Below are 20320 nucleotides of genomic sequence, written 5' to 3'. Positions count from 1 at the left end.
GCACGCCCCGCCCTCTGCCCAAGCCCCTCCAATCCCGGCGGCTCGAGCCTGGCGCTCCACTCTCCCATTGGTCCGTCCGGAGCCCCCCGCCCCCGCCTGCCCGGCCCCCCTCCCGGCCCCTCCATTCACACAAAGTTTGGCTCCGGCGCTGCGGAGGGAGGGGGCGGCCCGGCCCGGCCCAGCTCTGCCCCCGGCCGGCCCGACCCCGGCCCCGGCCCCCGGACAAGCGCTTATCTGATCCCAGCTCCGGGTTTAAGAGTCCTGGCCCGGCCCGTCGCACAGCTCTGCTCCTTACTCCTGTCCGCCCCGTCAGTCCATCTGTCCCGCTGCCCCGCGGCCCATCCAAGGGGCCACTCCACCTCGGACCCAAGGTAAGACCCTGGCCCTGATGAAGGAGTTCTGCCGCCCCGGCCGGGTCCTGTCCCCCCTAACTCTCCAGAGACATCGGGGTCCCAGCTCCTCAGTCCCTACCCTGCCTGGCCTCAGCGGTACCGTCTTGTTCCCCTGCCTCCCGCCTTGGGCAGTCCCAAACTGAGCCTCCTGGGAAGGGCTCCCCACGAGGAAACTAGCCAGGCTGGTCACCTCAGCCCTTTCATCTAAGGAAGGGGCTTTCCCGATGCCCCTTCCCACTGGGCAGACCACCAGTTGCATCCCCGCTCCTCTAGTTAATACAGTGACAACCACACATCACCTGGCACCCCATACACAGGCACAGCAGACAGTGCGCCCTCCTCCCCATATGGACAGGTTGCTCCCATCCCCAGCCCCTCCCCCACTCCCTATACAGTGACAATCACATAGTGACACCCATGATCTCTAGTTCCCACATGGGGAGAGAAACAGATACTGGCAGCTTAGACTGGGGAGACACCAAAGCCTGGTGTGCCCCAGACCCCTGCCCACCCAATCTCTTCCTTCCATTCTGAGTGGCTCCCATTTTAAGACATCCCTCCTCATTGCCCCTCACCCTCACCCCAGCTGTTTCAGACTGAGATTTCCAGAAGGAAAGGAGCAAGGCCACTTCTGCTAGAGTGAGAAGGGCAGATTGGGTTCTATAAACTCACCCTCCAGACGGAGATGCCCCTTCCCATTCCATTCCTCCTCTCACCAGAACTAACCCAGGGCACCTGTGTTACGGAAGACATGAAGGATGGAACTTCCTGATTTGGGGGAGGAGAGCTGAACCCAGGAATGGGTAGAAGGACAACACTGGGAAAAAGTGGGGGTGGGTTCTGGTGTCTTGAGGTTTAATTCCAGTGAGTGCCCCAGGCAGGGTGAGGCAGATGGGGAAGTGGAGATGGTGAAGAAGCTGGTGCAGATTTGGACCCCAAATAGGTCAGTGCTTAAAGCCTGCTTCTGTGGCTTACCAATACAAATTCTGACTAAAGATGTTTGGCCAGTCTGCTCTTGCTGTGGTGTTTGAATTTTTTTTCTCCCCACTGCGATTGCTTTAGGCTGTCTGGGTGGGAGGGAGATAATGACAGGAGATTTAGGGCCCCTGTGTGAGAGATGGCCTTGTTTAAGGGTGCTGAGGAGGGCCTGGAGTGGTTGTCATGAAATCAGCCCCAGGAGGGGTGAGCAGCCACCACTGAGTTCAATTTAGTTTCATCCTGAAACTCTCTCCCTAATCTCCAAGGATTTTTGAACATATTCCTGGCATGATGGTGGGTACCATCCTGTGCCAAGTGGTAGGGCTTGTACATTTCTCTGGGGATAGACTGGGTATGGGGGACCAAGTTTGTAAGGAACCAGGCATCCTGACTCATAACTGGTTCTTCAGGGAGGAAGAAATGAGGGAGGAGGGGGACGGAAGGCATCATGCCAGGGAGAGGGTCCAGGGCTGGATTGCGGAGGCAATAGGCACGGCCCAGGCAGTGCCAACTCCTTTCCCCACTGCCTCCCCAAGTCCTTTGGTGGTGGTGGCAAGGGAGGAAGGGAGGGAGAGTGTGTTGGGGGGTGATCTGGGCCAGTCCAGCCTCCCAAAGCCCTTGCCAACCTGGGTCCTGAAAGGAGCTGCTGTTTTCTGAGCCATCCCCCCACCCCCCACCCAGAGCCTGAGCAGCCAAGTTGTCTCAGCGGATATCAAATGGCAATGACTCCACTGATGGAGGGTGGGTGGGGAGTGGGAGTGGCAGGGGTAGCAGGGTTATGGTTCCAGTCCCTCTGTGGCTCTAATGAGAACCCCTCTGCTATCGCTTACCCTGAGGAAAAAAAACATCTGACCCACATCCAGTCTATGGGTGCATATGTTTGTGTTAGGGGATTAGTGATCTGCACGTTGGTATCCCCCACCTCCTCCATGTGCCCCATTGAACCACATTCTAGCTCCCTCCCACCTGCATCACTGTGCGTAAGCTCATTTACAGCTCCAGCTTGGTTGGCGTGAGCTACAAGGAAGTGACTGGCAGAGGACCCAGGGACCTTCCTTCCCTTGACCTTCCTAGGGACCAGAGAGGCTGGGACACTTGGATCACAGTGGGCTCAGATGAAGTCCTCTGGAATCATTCTGTGATTGGTGGGATGGGCGTTTAAAGCTCTAGCGGGTGGGTCATGCAGAAAGATCTGTTTCCTCAAAGGATACTCCTGAGCCTCCTAGTAAAATGCTTGGTTTCTGCACACAAGATGGAAAGATAGGCTGAGCCTCCTGCCATTGGTCAGGAGGAAAAGAGACACTGGGCAATGGAGTCCCTAAACTTTCCTGCCACAGGTTATTTAGGGCGGAAGAAAAAAACCTCCACTCTCCCTCCCTTCCTCGGCCTAGATTCTTCTCTTGCCTGACTGGTCAGTGCTACTGTCCAGGCTGAGGCCAAACTGTCCAGGATAGCAGTGGGGCCCTGGAAGGGGCCAGAGAAGGAATCAGCCAAGGCACATCATTGAGAAGAAACTACAGAAAGATTGGAGAGGAAAGGGAGATTTAAAATCTAAGTGTTCTAGCACCCAATGATGGGTGGTTGGCTGGGCAGCTCCTGGGAATGAGAGTTTGCCATGTCACTTCAGACTCTCTGGCAGGCTGAGTTCAATGCTTTTCTTCCCTCATCTGAGTTTAGCCTACATGTTTGCCACCATTCTTTATGGAGAGAGTGCATCTGGTGGCCCCTCTTCTTCCCCTCCCCCATCAGAACCTTGAAAGGGCAAAGAGAAAGGGATTGTGGGAAATGCCCTCCCGTGGGTGTCTGCCAGCTTGAAGCCTGGATTTGAGGTAGTGGGGGAAGGGAGGGACTGGCTCTGGAATGTGAGAGAGAAGTAAGAACAGAACTTTGTGGCATGGAGAAGGAGGTTGGAGAAGCAGGAGCTAGAGAGGACTGAATCAGACCTCCAGCCTCCAACAAGGTGCAGCACAGAAAGAGTATACGTGGCCATTGTGCAACTTTTCCGATGGCAGAAGACTTGGGGAAAGGATTGTGGCTGTAGCTGGAAGGACTTAGGTTAGATCTCAGGAAGCACATCCCAGAAAAGGAAAGACATTTGAAATGGAGACTGGGAAAGAAAGAGAGACCACTTTCTGGACCAAAAAATTAAACCAAAACAAAACAAAAACCACCAACTAAATCCCCAAACAAAGAAGCCATCCTTAAAGCTTCCGAGAGGAGTGATGGAGCTCAGAGCACAGGGATTATTGTGACAACTGTCAGGGGCCTCTCCTGGGTGACTGTTGCACCTCTCTCTTGCTGTTCCAGGGTTACTTTCCGCTCTGAGAGACAGCAGGCACTATGGTTAAGAGCACGGCCTTGGAGTCTGACTTTGTGGGATTCAGTCCTAGTTTACCACTTAGTAGCTAAAGAAGTCTCATCCTCACAATAGGGCTCACAACTGCTGTGAGGATGCACAGTGACTATTATAAAGGGCTTGGAATGGTCCTCAGTCTGTAAAAAGTGGAGTTGTGGGCCATTACGTTTCTCCCACCACTCTAACGTTTTCTACTCTGTCATCTTTCCTGGTTCCTAGGCTTTGTCCCAGCCTTTCATTGTGGGTTTGGTTTTGTTTTGAGATTCTGTACTAGGTTTTTTCTTCCCACCCTTCTGGAGTTTGGGAAGGTAGAAGTATCAAGTAGTTTAAGATGAAGTTCCTCCCTTGATTCCAATAGGCTGGGCCTTGCTTGAGGTGGGGTCTCCACACCGACAGCCCCTGTTTTCCACAAGTTTTTGCCAAGCAGATGTCCTGTCTTCAGATTCAACAAATGAGAACTGAGCTGTTGAGCTTTCACCAAATAGTCTCTTTTCCCATTCTCAGCAACTTCTCTTTCAGTCAAAGACTTCCGTCGGTCAAAGACAACCCCCACATCCCATTCCTACTCCCATGGCCCTGCCTATCACTCTTTTCTTCTTCATCCTGCCTCTCCCTCTCCCAGCCCAGGTTTGCCCCCACAACTTCTCTCAGATTTATATGCCCTCCTCTTCTTGTATCTCCTGATTGGCCTGTTCATCTCATCAGCCTGGATGCCCACAGCAGCCTCCTTAATGACCTCTCTGACTCCAGTCCCCTCTCTCCTCGATTCCTTCCCTGTACCCTATAATGAAATTATCACTGGAATTGTCATCATGAAGCATCAGTTTTAGCTTGTCTTTTCCCTACCCAGACACATCCATTGGCATTGGATAAAAATATCCCAATCACAGTCTTCAAGAGACTTTATGCCTTTCTCCCATCTCCTCCAGCCCCACATCTTGTGAACTGCACTCTTCAGACCCTGTTCCTGGGGAGCATATCCCAGGCAGTCTCTGAGCCATGCTCCTCCCTGCACTCTGGGCCCTCACAAAGGCCATTCCAAGTCTCAGCCCTCCCACAGACCTCTATTCTCCTGTTTCCCTCTCTGCTCTGCCATCTTGCTTGTCACTTGCATCTGCGACTCGGCCCAGGGTTCCCCATGCATGGCGATGTTGGAGGAGACATCTTGTCTCCCTCATTAGCCGGGGTTTCCCCTAGGGTAGGGTCTGTGTCTCTGTCAGATTGGCAAAAGCATCTCTTCTCTCTCTGGACCCTCTGGCACCCACCAAAGGGCCTGGCTCCTAAGATACAAAGTAGCTACTGTCCAGTTTGACTCTAGGTAGGACACATTTCTGATTGCTTATTCTTGGGGGAGGAGCCTGACTTTGGAGGTTTATGTGAGCATCCTGCAGCAGGTTGTGTATAGGATCCTACTGTCTAATTCTATAGGAGACCTCAAGAGAAAGCCCTCTCCTACCAACAACCCCATCCTGTAGACAAGGCTTCACCCTAAGATTACAAGCCTTAGAACACCCAATTTATAGTCTTCTAAGCATTGTGGTTCCACCCACCCCCCCACACAAATGCAGGTATGTAGGCCCCAGAGAGCCTTTCTCCCCTTGCCAGGGCGCTCTGACTCCAGCCCGATGCTGGGCTTGTCAGCAGCAGCGTCTGGAGTGAAAAAGGGGAATAAAGGTTCAGAGTCTAGTCTGAGGCAGCCCCATTGTCCTGAGCATGCCTCTGAGCAGGGGCTTGCAAGGTGGGAGACATGTGGGGTCACCTCCCAAGTGGGGTATAGGTCTGACCTCTTAGTGTGGCATTCTCCCTGGACCAGCCTCCTCAGCTCCACCTCTGATCCCAGTTCCAACTGGTAGAGCCAGGCACACTCCTTCTCCACATGTCTAAACCTCCCGGTTGACCCTGTGATAAAAAAGATATGGGCAACTGGTAAGAGGGGAGGGTGAGTGTGTTAGAGTCTAAAGCACTGGTTCTTAAACTTTTTGACTTCAGGACCACTTTATATTCTAAAAAATTACTGGAGACTCCAAAGAGCTTTGGTTTGTGTGGGTTCTATTTATGAATATGTACTGTTAGAAATGAACACTGGGACACATGAAATAATTATTAACTATTGCATGTTAACAAAATGATGTATTTTTAATGAAAAACAGCTGTATTTTCCAAAGTAAACACACAAAAAATTAATAAGAAGAGTGACATTGTCTTATACTTTCATGAATCTTTTTAAATGTTTGGCTTAATCAAAGACAGTTGGTTTCTCATCTGCTTCTGCATTTAGTATGTTGCAATATCATATGTCATGTAGCTTCTAGAAAACTCTGCTGAACACTATGAAATAATGAAAGTGAAAAGGGCAAATATTGTATTGTTAGCATTATCATGAAGACAGGTTTGACTTTGTAGAGCCTCCAGGAGGGTCTCAGGAACCCCCAGGAACCCTCCGAAAGGGTCCAGGGAGCATACTTTGAGAACTGCTAGTCTAGAGGAACCTCAGAAGACAGTTTCAAAAAACCTGGGCCAATTTGAATGTCCTGGCTGATTTCCTTCAGCTGCCATGGTCTTTTGAATGTTCTCACTAGGGAGGTAGTATGGGGTAGTGGTTCATCATGTAAGTTCTACCTCTGTTCTACTACTCACCAGCTACGTGGCCTTGGGCAAATTATTAATATCTCTATGCTTCAGTTTTCTCATCTGTAAAATGGGGCTTTAAAAAGCACCCACTTTTAGAGTTGCTGAGAATTAAATGACCTAATAGGAAAGGGCTCAGTGTAGTGCTCAATGATGTGAGATATCATTACATTCTGGAGTCTTGCCCCTGAATCCACTGCGCATTGTCCTGAAGACAGGGAGCTGCAGAGGAGATCCATCCAATGCTACACATACGAGCTCAGCCCAGAGAGTGACTTGTGCAAGTTCCCAGAGGGGGCCGACAGGGTTGCTGGGCCCTGAACCCAGGAGTTCTAAGGCCTAGCTCTATCTCTGCTCTCCCCACCAGAATTTTTTTGTGGAGAGTGGAGGAGTAGGGTCCTGAGACGGGGAAGGAAGCAGACCTTACCTTTCTTTTCCCAGCAATCTCAGGTGAGCCCAGGACCAGGGCAGTACAGTGGGAAGCCTTGAGGGCAGATAGCAGGGAGAACTTCCGACACTGACAGCAACTGAAAAGAGGAAAAAGAAAGCCAGGAAGACATTCTCAAGCCCAGAGATTGTTTTGTCTTTCCTTGTGGGGAGCAGTTCTGCAAAGTGCCCCCGGCCTTCTCTTCCTGGGGTTCGTAGGAAGTCTGTGATTGGGCGACCCTGCTTTTCATGAGGTGCTCCGTTCCGCTCACTGCCCTCCTCTCAGCTGTCCCACCACACAAGGCCCAGGAGTCTCTCCCCAGATCGCGCCTTCTGGCCCTGCCCTTTGTGCTGAGGCCCCACAAGACACAACATGGTGCCTTGAAAAAGGCAGTTGGTGGTGCTAAGGGCATTAATGAGGATAGGGGTGCCTGCTGGGGTTCCCTGGGCAGGAGAAGGGAAGCCTCTCCCCACAGACTATGGAACAGGAGGAGGCAGATGGGGAGATAGACACATACTGGGAAGAGCTAGTCTTGGCTCATTGGTCCTTCAGCCAAATTCCCCTGAGCTGGACTTCCAGCTCCACCTTCATTAGTTCAGGCTGAATTCCCTGGAAGAGCACAGGTGGGAGGCGACTCTTGTCCCTAACCCCTGCTTCCCCTGTAGTAGCTTCTTCAGCCTCCAGAACCACAGCAGATGGAGATCTCAAAGAAGGTGGCACCCCAAGTAAGTAGAACCCCAAAGATCCCAAACCCAGAGCACATGCCCTTTCTGCTGGGGTTGGAGAACTTGCTATGTATTACTCCGTTTTTCTTCTCCTGCCCACACAATTCCTTTGCATAGATGGTAAAACTGAGGTAAAACGTGGGAGGACTCAGACTGCCCACCCACTTCTTTCTAGAGCCCAGCCTGGGACCAAGGGGCCTGGCGTCCCGCAGCCCCTCCCCCTCCACTCCTACCAGTCCCTGTGGCTTTTTCCATTTGGAAAGTCCTTTCTGGCGAGTGGCAGGTTTGGAGGCCCTAGTCTAGTCTCCTCCCCTGTCTCCTGGGCAGTGCCCCCAGGGGAGCCCCTGTGGGCCAAGATCTCCTCAGTCTCAGTCCTGGGCCCCCCTCACCCTCTACCAGCAGTCCCCCAGCTCCCGCCCCTGGGCTGTGGGACAGGGAGAGGGCTGAGGGGCTGGCTCTGCATACTAATGTCCTGCCCATTGTCAAAGCCCCTTTGTGCCAGGGAGCTCCATTGAGGCGGCTCCGGGGCGGGCACAATGGGGGCTCTGTCCCCTAGTTCCCCCAAACAGTCACCTGCTTTCAGAGCCTCCCCCCCCCCCCCCCCCCCTTTGCCTCAGTGTCCGGAGGGCCCAGAGAGCACGGGGGAGTGGGCCCTGGGCCAGAGGGGATGGGCAGGAGGCAACTCCCCCACTCTCTGGGCAGGCTGGGGAGATGGGCATTTGACAGGGCAGGCTGCAGAAGGCACACAGAGGGGAGAGGCCCTAGGCTCACAGGGGCAGGGGCAGTCTGTGGGGGAGTTGGAATGCAGGTTCTGTGAGGCCTGAGAAGGGGAAGGGGCGCTCAGAGCCTGCCCACTCCTCGGTTCCATATGCCCAGCCTGGGCCTGTGGCTGCCACTTCTCCTCCTCCCACCACAGGACTCCCCGAGGCTCATATATGCAGAGACACATAGGCATACACTCATCTCTGCGGCCCCACACACGGCTCCCAACACACACTCAAACGGATGTGCCCAGACAAAACACACTGAGCCCAGCACACAGACTGCACGTCCACACCACCACCCCCTGGCATATGCACCTGCACACCCACTCCCCCCCCACCCCACCCTCTTCCCTTTTGCACCCCTCCACGGCTGCAGGCATCTCAGCACCCTGTCCCTTCCCCCCATGCCCTTGCTGCCCTCTGCTGCTCTGACACAGGTTATAACAAGTTTGCACTTGTTGTGACCTTAAGAATGTGGCCCTGGGGCTGAAAATGTCCTGCTGCCCCAGACCGCACCTGCTTATACGTTAACCATGGACACGGCCTCTGCTGCACTCTAAACATGGCTTCCATTCCTGCTCCAACCATGGAGACAGTCAGGTGGGCAGGCCCCCTACCCCAGAGCAGAGTCAAGTATCCCGGACTGAGCTCTGTGTGAATAACGAAAGCCCCACCTGGCCTCGCTGGCACAGGTCCGGTGTGTCTGTCTTTGCCTTTGCCCAGGGCACATAGGTATTTCCTAGCCCTTCCTGGCCCTGGGAGGTAGATGGAACAGTTATCATTTTCCCAGAAAGGCTCTGAGAGGTGAGATGATGGTGTCCAGGCAGCTGGTGGCAAGGCTGGGACTAGAATGGAGGTCTCTCACGTCTAGCTTTTTTGTGTTTTTTTCCCCCAAGTATTTGTCTCTTGGTTTTGCTCAGATGACCCCACCCCCAACCCTATCTACAATTCCAACAGAGCTTTCTTTTAGCCACCTTTTTTTGGGAAGGAGTGGGGGCATGGTGAGGGGAAGGGGTGGTGAGAACGGGTCTAGGAGCCTTAAGTGGGCTTCTGGGTCTAGAAAGAACCTCCGAAAGTCACCTTGACCCTTGCACTACCCCTAGACAGAGTGAGCCTACCTCCTTTCACTTCCCACCCTCCTACCGGCCCCACTTCTGCTACGAACTCTGGATCACTGGAAAGTAACCCCACAGCCTTCTTAGCTAGGGTTTGGAGTTGGGGATTTCTATCAATTATAAGTCCTTCATGCTGCCTAGCACTGGCCTTCCCAGTTGTTATCCTATGTCTGCACGAGAATCTGTAGGCTGTATCTATGGCTCGCCTGCTATTCTGGTCCAGAGCATCTTCTAGCAGTCGGGGGCAGATGCCCTAAAAAGGGAAGACAGGAAGGCCCATTGGGATCCCAGAGACTTGAGGGCTGACTGCACAGTGGTGTGCTGGGGCCTGGGAGGGTGGATGGGGTCATGGTTGCAGAAACTCTGTTAGATAGAGAAGTAAGCTGATATTGGTTTGGTCATCAGCAAATATTATTAAGTGCTAATCTCCATGATGTTTCCTCACATCACAATTGTATGGGAGAACCTCAGGGCCCTTCTATCCTTCTCCCTTCCCCTCATCTAGAATGCTTTCCCTCTGGCTACTGGATTCTCCTTAAGCTGCCTCATCCATCTGTCTTCCTTTGTGCAGGAACACGCCTCCCCCAGCCCTTATACTCTGGCATGATTCTTTTGCCTCCAAATATTTCCTACTGGAGAAAGAGAACTTCCCAATGTATAACTTCAGCTTTCCCTGCTGTGCTCGGGCAGTTAGTTACTACATGAGACAGAGGACAGTGAGACAGTCCTCTCTGAATCTAGTTCTGTATCTAGTCAGCGTCCTCATGCCATCCCTACCCCATCCTCCTTCTTAACGGAGGCATGTGAATAAGGAATAAGTAAAAAGTTGAAAGATTGCCTCCCAGAATGGTGGTGAGCTCCCCAGACTTCTCTGACTGAGGGTCAGAGGCTGCTCTTCATGCAGGAAACAGGAGCCCCAAGAAGGAAAGGGAGCTGAGAGGACACCTGTCAGGGAAAGAGGCTCAATTCTCTGAATATGAATGACAGATACAGAGTACCTCTGGGTCTCCATCAAGGGTACAAATAAGAAGAAATTGCTCGGATACCAACAGGTAAATTTTGACTTAATTGGAAGAATTCCCTGGGCATAAGGGGAGGGATAGAAAGAGGTGGATAACTCATTACCCTGATGAGAAGGAAAAGTCCCCCTTTAGTCACCTACTGAACAAAGCTTGCGTGGCCTGGAAGATAGTTCCAATGACTCTCAGAGCCCCCATGGGGTTTCCAGTGGCCTCAAAGGAATCCCTTGATCATTTCCACAGAGCCCAGTGAGAGCATCACTGAATGCCTGGACCTCACTATTTGCGGCTTATTCCAACTCTTCTTGTTGGGCCAGCTACTGCAGGGATGAGGGAGACCCTGAGACCTACTAGGTGGGAGGGCCAGATTGAAGATAATAGGCTGTGGCTGGGTTGGCTGGGGAAGAGCTTCTGTGGATAGTGATCCAAGGCTGGCTCCACAGAAGCTGGCACTTTGGGACCCCAGGGTGAGGAAAAGGATCTTGCAGGAAAACAGAAGTTGAGATGAAGAAGAAGGCCAGGGTTGTTGCTGTGATTCTGATGTAAAATAACATGAGCTACCAGCTAGCAGCGTGATCTTGGGAAAGTTACCCAGCTTTTCTAGGCCTTGCCTTCCTCTTTAGTAAAATGTGGGGATTATATATGATGGCCACAGAGGGCTTCCCAGCATGAACACTCTGTGACACAGTCCAGTGGCAAGTTGAGAAGCCCAGACTTTAAGCAGGTTTAAGCAGGCCTGGGTTCGACTTGCAGTGCACTCCTTATGAGCAGTCCACCTGGGCAAGTTAGTTAACCCGTGTAAGTCTAGTTTCCACCCGTTCATCTGAGGGCAATGCTATTGCCCTCCTAGGGAGGCTAGGATGAAGCACGGCATGGAGCACCCAGCACGATGCCCGGTGCACTGTAAAGCCTGAGGTAGGAAGTTCATGGTACTGTGGGAACACAGGGGATGGCAGCCCACGTTGTGGGTGGGGGCATCCAGAAAGGCTTTCCAGAGAAAGTGACATCTAAGCTGAGGCCTAAAGGGGAGGAGAAATTAAGCAAAGTGGGAGAGGAACAGTGTTCCAGGAAAGAGGCCCCATTATTTGCTAAAAATAAAGCTTGGTCTGTTCAAGAACTGAGAGGTTTCGTATGGCTGGGGACATGGTGCATGCGTGAAGTGGGGACGTACAGATAGATAACACTGATGCTAGGGAGGTCATATAGGACTCTGTTCCACCTGTAATTCTAAGGGCTTCAGAGATAGGGTCCCTCCACTTCCTCTCCTCTTTTTACTACTTTTCGTTCATCCTTTCTCCCAAGACTAATTTCTCTTGACCTTGGTCACACAAGCACAAGGAAGCATTGGGCTTCCCTAGGACGACCTGGCCAGTGCAGGGAGAAGCTTTAAGTTCAGAGTTGTCTGCCTCTGGACAAGTTTTGGCTTAGGCCTGAAGTTTTCTGCCTCTGTCCTTTCCCACCACTAGAGAGAGATGTACCTTCCACAAAAGACTCTAGATTTCTATCACTGAGGCACTCCTACTAAGCACTCCCACTGTGGGCCTCAGTTTCCCCATCTGCCCCTCTCATTGTAGAGAGTAGGGAGAGTGTTGACAGGGTGGGGCTGAGTGCAGCCTGCAGAGAAGAGCTAGGGAAACTAGAGAGAAGACTGCCAAGGAGGCTGACTCAGTGCCCCCAAGTGTCCAAACGTTGAAACTTCAATGGGAAGCTCAGAGGAAGGACTTCCGAAGGATGAAGTGGGTGGCACATGGAAAAGGGGGCCTGAAGGAGGAAAAGTTATGTAGAACATCAATCCTACAGGCTCTTTTAAGTCAAGAAATAGCAGGCACTGAGAAGGATAAAAGATGAACAAAATACAGATTAAGAAGCAGTCCAGAAAAGCTTCTCTGTTTGGGAAGATGGGGATGATCCTTCCTGGAAGGCGTGGAGCTGATGAAAAAACCTCTACAGGAGCCGGCTCTGGGGGTGCTCTCACAATGGGGAGTAGCTCTTCTGCCTCCCCTACCCGCCACTACCTCTTGGGCCCTCCACCAACTAGGTCCAAGCCACCCCTCATTTCCAGCCAACACCACTTCAAGTTCAAAGACAGGAAAGTGTACAGAGAAGGGCAATTCAGCTGGGATCTGGTCAGCCTCCCCGTCTTCTCTCAGGTGGAGAACCCTGTCGTGGCCCTGGGACTCCAAGGAATAGGTCTTATCATTCCCTCCCTAGTTTCTCAAACTATTCTGGTAGATCAGGTGACAACTCAGTAGTCTTCACCCCAAGAACCTTATCTCCAGGGCCCTGATCTTCCTGGGCCTTGAGAAGGCTGCCAGCTGCCTGATACCCCTGAGGCTGGGGGCAGACAAGAGGGTGAGAGGCTGAAGGATAGTAATTAAGGAACTTGGCTCTACTCAGCACCCTCAGCACACACCTGCCCACCTCTTGGCAGGCTGAGAGGGTTTTGGAGGAATTATAGAGAGGTGGGATAAAGAATAGTGGGTTGGAAGTCCCCTTCAATTCTGGGGCTAGAGTAAATCTTACTCCACAACTCACCTGGAGAAAGGAGATAGAAGGGATGGTGTAACTTGAGCATCATCAAGGCCACTGGGGTGTGGAGGGGTAATGTGAGGGAAAAGCCCACAGGATATGGAGACACGGGGTCTGGTTTTGCCATTAGATAAATGTCAGCAAGTGACTTTATGTCTCTGAACCTTAGTTTCCCTAATTCAGTAATATTTTTCATTCATCTGCAAAGTAGGATAATAGTAATATCTTTATTTGCATAAGGGCCTTACAGATTTCATATACTTTAAATCATGTAATCCTGACCACATAATGGAAGGTTTTATTGCCTCCTTAGATGAGGAAGCTGAGCCCTAGAGAGATTAAGAGATTGACTGAAGTTCCCATAGCTAGTAAGTGACACAGACAGGATGGCAAGTGGCAGGAAAGAAGAATACATAGGGAACTTTGTGACTCAGACATGCCAGGATAAGAAACAGGTTTCATTTGTTGGGCTAACTCCATTTGATTGAAAATGGCTCTCTGTATCACCATATTGTGGATGATTCTGAGGTTGTCAGAAGAAAAGCACTGCGACGAATTAGTGTTATCTGCTAAGGGGTGGTGGGGTGATGAGTGATGGCTTACATGCTGTATAGTTGACATTCCTAGCCCAGAATCACCCAGAGATTCTAATTCCTTCCTCTATACCAACCAATTAGGTTAAATTTAAAGGTAACAGCTTCCAAAGGTGACTAAGATACAGTCTGTGCCTTTAAAGAGCTCACAATCTCTAGAGAAGAACAAAGGATGATGTGGCAAATGTCCCAGGAACATAGAGGGAGAGTAACTCTTTCTACCTGGGAGGTGGGGAAGGCTGCACAGTGGAGAGGGCATTGGGGCAGGGCCTTGAAGGAGGAAGAGGATTTGAAAGGGAAGAGAGCAGTCTTGAGAGGAGTCTGGGAGCAGGGAGAGGGTGTTCTAGGTAGAGTGAGCTGCCTGAGCAAAGACATGGAGACAGACAAGTGGAGCACAGGCTATGTTCCACGTGGCTAGAATATGGGCTGCATAGGGAAAATATTCCAGGGAGGCTGTGAAGAGTAAGGAGTCAGACATTGAAGGATTTTGCCAAGAAGTTTGAATTTCATCACGAAAGCTGTTGGAACTCATTGAAGAATTTAAAGCCAAGCGATGGGGTCAGAATGTGTGTACTGAGGCAGCCAAGGACTGAGGTGAGCACAGTGAGTTTGGCTGCAGGAGGACCAGGAGACCATTGCAACACCTCAGGTGAATGAACTAGGGCAGCCTCAATGGACCTGAAGAGAAGTCGTGAAGACAGAATTGATGGACCTAGTTACCAATCAGATGAGGGGGAAGAGAGAAAGCAGGGGTAATTCTAAGGCTTATGCACCTAGTGGAGAGTAATTCTGTGAACAAGAAGGAAAACACAAAAGAGACTCTTTTGAGGAGACAGGACACTGAGTCTGAACATGTTAAAATTGGAATGCTCCAGAGAGGGGGAGCCTGTAAGTACTTGGATACACAGGGCAGAGGTGATGTGGAATCCACGGAGCAGGGAAACAGTTGAGGAAGATGGAGGACAGTGGTCAGGGATGAGAGCCAAGGGTGGATGGATTCCTGAGAAACACCAACACTTAAGGTGCAGAGGAGAGATTACAGCAAGAGAGATGATCCAAAATAAACAGAGCAGTAGAGAGAGAACCCCGGGAACATGGTGTCTGAGAGTAACGGTGAGACTGTGCACACGTGTAGTGTTCACAACCCATGCAGCATTCTGACACATATGATCACATGGAACTCTCCCGTCACCTCTGTATTATTAGGCCTTTTTGCAGATAAGGGAAATAGAAACCCATACGTTTAAGTGATTTGCCCCAAATCACAAAGCCTAGAAATAACAGAGCTACTTAACGGCTAATCAAGATGGATAAAATCAGTGGATTCCCACCACACCTCAATAAAAGCCAAAAGAGAGTGTTAAGAACAGACCAGTCAGTCATCAGTCTCAAGTGCAGCAGAGACTGCTGGGGTCAAGGGCTGAGAAGACTTCCTTGGATTTAATGATGGGAAGTTCAGCTGTGACACTGGAGAGAGCTTCTTGCTTCCTGTTGCTTTAACTGCCCCCCAGAGTGGCTGTGGGGGCAAATGGAGTAATTCTGAATTTGTGCAAGTGTTTTGTAGACTTCAAAACCCCGTATTACAGAGGTGATTGTTACTGTTATTTTTATTGTTATTAGGTATTATTAAATTGAACCCTTTGATCTTGCCAATAGGGAACCCATGTATTAAATGGACGATTTCATAGAATTCAACCTAATAGTAAAAGGAGTGAGCTGGAGTGGGGGTAGGGGCTGTGAGGTTATGAGACAGGCAACTGCAAAGGCAAGGGTGGCCCCAAGGTACTGGGGAGCCCCATCCCCTGATGGTGGGGAGGTCAGTCTTCCGCATGGGGTGGCAAATCGCTGGTGAAGCTCGAAATTTGCAGGAGTTCCCTTTCACCTCCACCACTTCCACACTCCCCACCTGCAACCTGACCAGCCCCCTTTGCAGAGACTAGGGGTGGGGGTGTACTCTCTTGAGGGGCTCTGCCTGAAAAAATACTTCTGACACCCAAACTAGGTTGATCCCCTCAACCAGTATCTTTGGAGATAAGTTGGGTATGGATTCTCCCTATAGGGAATCTCAGGGCCTAGGCCAAGTGATGACTGATTGGAGATCCAGGCAGAGTTGACACAGCAAGGAGGGTCCTGAACAGACTTCTTGTTTATCACCCTGACTCTCCCTAACCTAGCTTGGACCCTCTTGAGATTTTCCCTAGTGTCCTTGGGAAACTTTTCAGCATTTCATGTCTTAGTGGTAACAATAGGAACAACAATAGCAACAAGAGTTATTTCTATAGATGCCATTGCTTCCAGTTGACTCTTAGCACTGATGCTAATTCTTCTGGCTGTTCAGTCAAGATGAGGAGGGATGGGTTAATGTCTCCTAGTAGATGTTCTTCTGAGGTGAGGACCCAGATGGGGCCAGGCTGGGAGGCTACCGGGATTGCTGGAACTGGGGCTGAGGAGACAGTGGTACAGCCTCTGTCCTCAGTTGAACTCTGCCTAGTGCCAAGCTCCTCACAAAGGACCAGCTCCTGTTGAGCCTTGCTGGCCCAGACAATGATTAGCAGCAGGTACTGGGAAGGGGTGATGACTCAGGAGGGCGGGCAATAGGGGTAGTGTGAAAGGTTGAGAGGGCAGGCACATCAAAGAGGCAGCACCCACTTGCCACAAGAACCAGGAAGTCCTCCTTCTCCAGCCGGGGAAACAGGGGGTCCCCAAGATGCCACCCTGTGGGCAGTTCTCTACAGAACACTGTGCCTTTCTTGCAGGGGACAGAAGGCACCGCTTAGGGACTGAGGTGGAGGAAGGGGCAGTGGTCCTGGTCAGCTCACACTGACAGGCAGGGGTGGTGTCTAAACAGAGAACATCTGATGTGGCCCCATCTTTTGTCCCTCCCTCTCTTGACTGGAAAACACACAGGCAGGTCAGAAGGGCCCTGCAGAGGTTACAGACTCCCAGGAAATGCTTTGAAGGCTTTTATCCTTTCTTTTGATCAGACTATGAGAACTTTCCAAACGTTGACACAAGAGAAGAAAGGCCTATTCTTCCATGGGCCAGGGCCTCAGTGTCAGGCTGGGGCTAGAGGATGGGAGGGAAAGGGGGAAGGAGACCAGGGAGTGGGAGACAGAGGCAACAGTGATTCAGCTGGAGAGTCAGGCCCTGGGACACACACACACACACACACTGCCCTCTTTTTCCCCACCTCAAGATTTGTGTGCATCTGGCTCCATTTCTATTTGTTTATTTTCCTTGGGGCAAGACAGGAGGGGGATTAATGAATAAAGACATCAAGTTTGAAAAGAACCCCAAATCCAGCTCCATTCTTCTTCCAACCTTGAAGGCTTACATAACCCTGTAGTGCTTTTCTTCCTGCCCTTCCTCTCTTACCCTTCTCCTTCCTTTTCTCTTCCCCCACCCTCATTAAGAACACTTGGAAGGCCTGAAGTGCTTCTTTTTCATCCCAGAGTAACTGATCTCCTTCTGGAGGACTCTAAGGTAGCTCTTCAAGTTGGAACTGGTATCCAAAAAAGAGATAATATGGTTGGTGAGAGGAGGCTGAGTAGCTGTTTGCTCTCTCCACCGAGGCCGGGGGGAGGAGTGGGACCAGACTGCTGTGGGAGCAACTTGGGCTGGACATAGAGATTTACAGCAGAAAGTGACCTAATCATCCTCTAACATAGCACCTCCCAGACCTCGCAACGTGTCCTGAAAAGCAGAGGAGAGGGAATTTGTGCCCTAGAATCTACAGGGATGAGCCATAAGCGGCCACACACTGGACATCCTTGAAATCTCTTTTTGTCTTAAGCCGTTCAAAATTTTTATTCTACTTCATTGTATATTGTTGGCATAATGTTAAAATAGCATTTTCCCTCAAAATCTGAGCAAAATTGATAACTTCAGGAAATATACTAAATTTAGTCCTGTGGCTTTGAGTGCCTCCTGGCACACTAGTGCATGCCCTAGTTTGAGACGTGTGGAACTAATACTAACCCCCATTCCACAATGAAGGAAATACAGACCCGAGAGGCTGAGAGGCTTGACTGAGGTCACAGCTAGTCAGTGGCAGAGTTGAGATGGGCACCCAAGTTTCTTGCTTCCCAGTCCAGTGCATGTTCCACCAGGCAGTGCTGTCTCTTAGTTCTGAGCAGCTTTTACACATCCTTAAGCCTAAATCTCTCACTCTGTCTTCAGAATGCTGGGCATGGACAGATACCTAGCTCAAGTGTCTAAGATAAGTATGTGTGTGGAGACCAGCCTAATCTCAGATGCTGAGACATAGTGCTCAAAATCCCTCTACTGCATACAGGGCTCTCCCAACGTGGAAGAGGAAGGAGAAGGATAGGAGAGGAAGGGAAGGAAGAAAAGTACTGCAAGGATTACGTAAGCCCTCAAAGTTGGAATAAGAACAGTGCTGGATCTGGGGTTCTTAAGCATGATGGACAGATAGTAAGACAGAGAGCAAGCTGAGTCCCTGTCCACCTATTCATTTGTCTTTACCAAACAGTGATTGGTAAGACCTTCAAACCTAAGATAAATGTTAGCTATAGTAGGCACTGTTCCTATCTTCCTGGAATCTGCCTCCCTTTCTGATCTCATTTCCAGATCCTTCAATCAAAAGACTCTTTTCTACAGGGAAGAAATAGGGAGAAGAATAGGAGGCTTTGGGGCTTAGAATGTCTCTATTAATATGGACAAATAGGCTGTGGGATACAGAAGGAGAATAGAAGGATAAAGTGTGGTAAAGAATTTGAAGGCAAGAGTTATGATTAGATGGATAGCATACTATTCCCAGAATGAGATACAGGAAGCCGGAGAAACCATAAGGAAAAGAAGGGAAAGCCAGAGAGATGTGTAGGCAATACAAAGGCAAAGAGGGAGGTGAAAAGGAGGACAGGGATTGGGGAGACATTTTAGTGACAGGAAGGATGAAGTACAAGACAGGACAAGCAGAGAAGCACAATTGATAGAGATCAGAAGATCGCTGGGAGGAGAGTCCACACGAAGGAAGTGGAGAGAATAAAGACAAGTCATGCAAAACTAGGAGAGAATCAATGGGATCAAGCAGCCATGAAGGAAGGGTGTCACCTCCAACCCTTGGATACATCCTGGGCATCACTGCTGGTGAATTTTTCATACCTGTCTGGCTCCTGCTAACCTTTACTATGCTTAAGGTGTCATGTCTGCTTGTTGAGTGTTGAGTTTGCTCACTGAAGGCAAATAAACTATAGTATTAATATGAAGTTATGCTGGAAAGGACTTTGGAATCCAGCCAGAAAGAGGCACAAAGTTCAGCTCTGCTACCGATAAGTTGTGTCACCTGAGCTCTCTGAACCTTAATTTCCTCAGCAGTAACTACAAAGATAATAAGATTTGTTTTACAGAGTTGCAAAGATGAAATATGAAGTGCTGCTCTAGAGAAGGCATTCAATACATGATAGTTCCCTTCCATCTCTCCTTCCATTTCCCTGAACCAAACATTTGCAAGAGGAAATACTCCACAGTCAAAAAACAGAAATCATCTAGTGACTCTAAGGAAGAATGACCAGCAGGCTAGGCCGGGCGCTGTAGCTCACGCCTGTAATCCCAGCACTTTGGGAGGCCGAGGCAGGTGGATCACGATGTCAAGAAATCGAGACCATCCTGGCCAACATGGTGGCCAGCTGGCCGGCTGGGCATGGTGGCTCATGCCTGTAATTCCAGCTACTCGGGAGGCTGAGGCAGAAGAATCGCTTGAACCCGGGAGGTGGAGGTTGCGGTGAGCTGAGACTGCGTCACTGCACTCCAGCCTGGAGACAGAGTGAGACTCCATAAAAAAAGAAAAAAAAAAAAAAAAAAATAACGAAAAGAAGAAAGTACAGACCAGCGGCACCGAGCACCACGGAGGAAGCCAAGGTTCTGCACCTGACCCTGGCCCTGCAGCTGGCCATGAAGGAACCCACAGGGGCTGGCCACAAAGCAGGAGGGTGTTGAGGGGTCAGAGCACATCACTGTTTTCCCAGTGTGTCCTATTAAGATCTTTCATGTGCTCCCAATGCTTCAACCAAAATGAATGGATCCTGATTTCCTTATTTCCTGGGTGGCCCTGGATTTCCTCATTTTTCCCAACCCTGTTCCTTTGCACTAGATGTCAGTTTTCCCTTCACAAGCTCTTCTTGCACTTCACTGACACCTTTTTTATAGCACTTATCACTTCCTGCCTGTTTTACAGTTGTCTCCTTTATTAGATTGCAAGGTCTTCACAGAAAGAATCTACATCTGATCCATCTCCATAATTCCATTGCCTTGTTTAGAATTTGGCACCCAGTAGTTGCTGGAAAAAAAATGTTTACTGAGGTTGGGCATGATGACTCATGCTTGTAATCTCAGCATTTAGGGAGGCCAAGATGGGAGGATGGCTTGAGCCCAGGAGTTTGAGACAAGCCTGGGCAACATAGTGGGATCCCATCTCTACCAAAAAAAAAAAAAAAAAAAAAAAAAAAAAAAAAAAAAAATTAGCTGGGGCAGGGTGGTGTGTACCTATAGTCCCAGCTACTCAGGAGGATGAGGTAGTAGAATCACTTGAGCCCAGGAGGTGGAGGCTGCAGTGAGCCATGATCATGCCACTGCATTCCAGCCTGGGTGACAGAGTGAGACCAAGTTTCAACAACAACAACAACAACAACAAAGTGCTTATTGTATAAATGAACAAAAACACAACTCAAACTGAATGTGGTGGGCAACATTAATACAGATAAAAACATTTGGTTTCTTTGTGTACTTATTAGTGTCGATAATTAGTTATCTGGGGTTTCCATGTGTACAAGGAA

At 50.2% G+C, this 20320-nt stretch overlaps 1 protein-coding gene across 1 annotated transcript in view; it reads left to right on the top strand.

Annotated features, from left to right (window-relative positions):
- The first annotated feature begins 150 nt into the window (after positions 1 to 150).
- Positions 151 to 20320, top strand: part of KCNJ10 (potassium inwardly rectifying channel subfamily J member 10) — a 30240-nt gene continuing 10070 nt past the window's right edge. Inside the window, exon 1 of the mRNA XM_023214217.3 lies at positions 151 to 371. The gene's annotated coding sequence lies outside the window, so the exon portion shown is untranslated. The remainder of the gene's footprint in view (positions 372 to 20320) is intronic.

This window comes from Piliocolobus tephrosceles, chromosome 1 (genome assembly GCF_002776525.5).
Source record: "Piliocolobus tephrosceles isolate RC106 chromosome 1, ASM277652v3, whole genome shotgun sequence".
Lineage (NCBI taxonomy): Eukaryota > Metazoa > Chordata > Mammalia > Primates > Cercopithecidae > Piliocolobus > Piliocolobus tephrosceles.
This window is presented reverse-complemented; position numbering and strand designations above follow the sequence as displayed.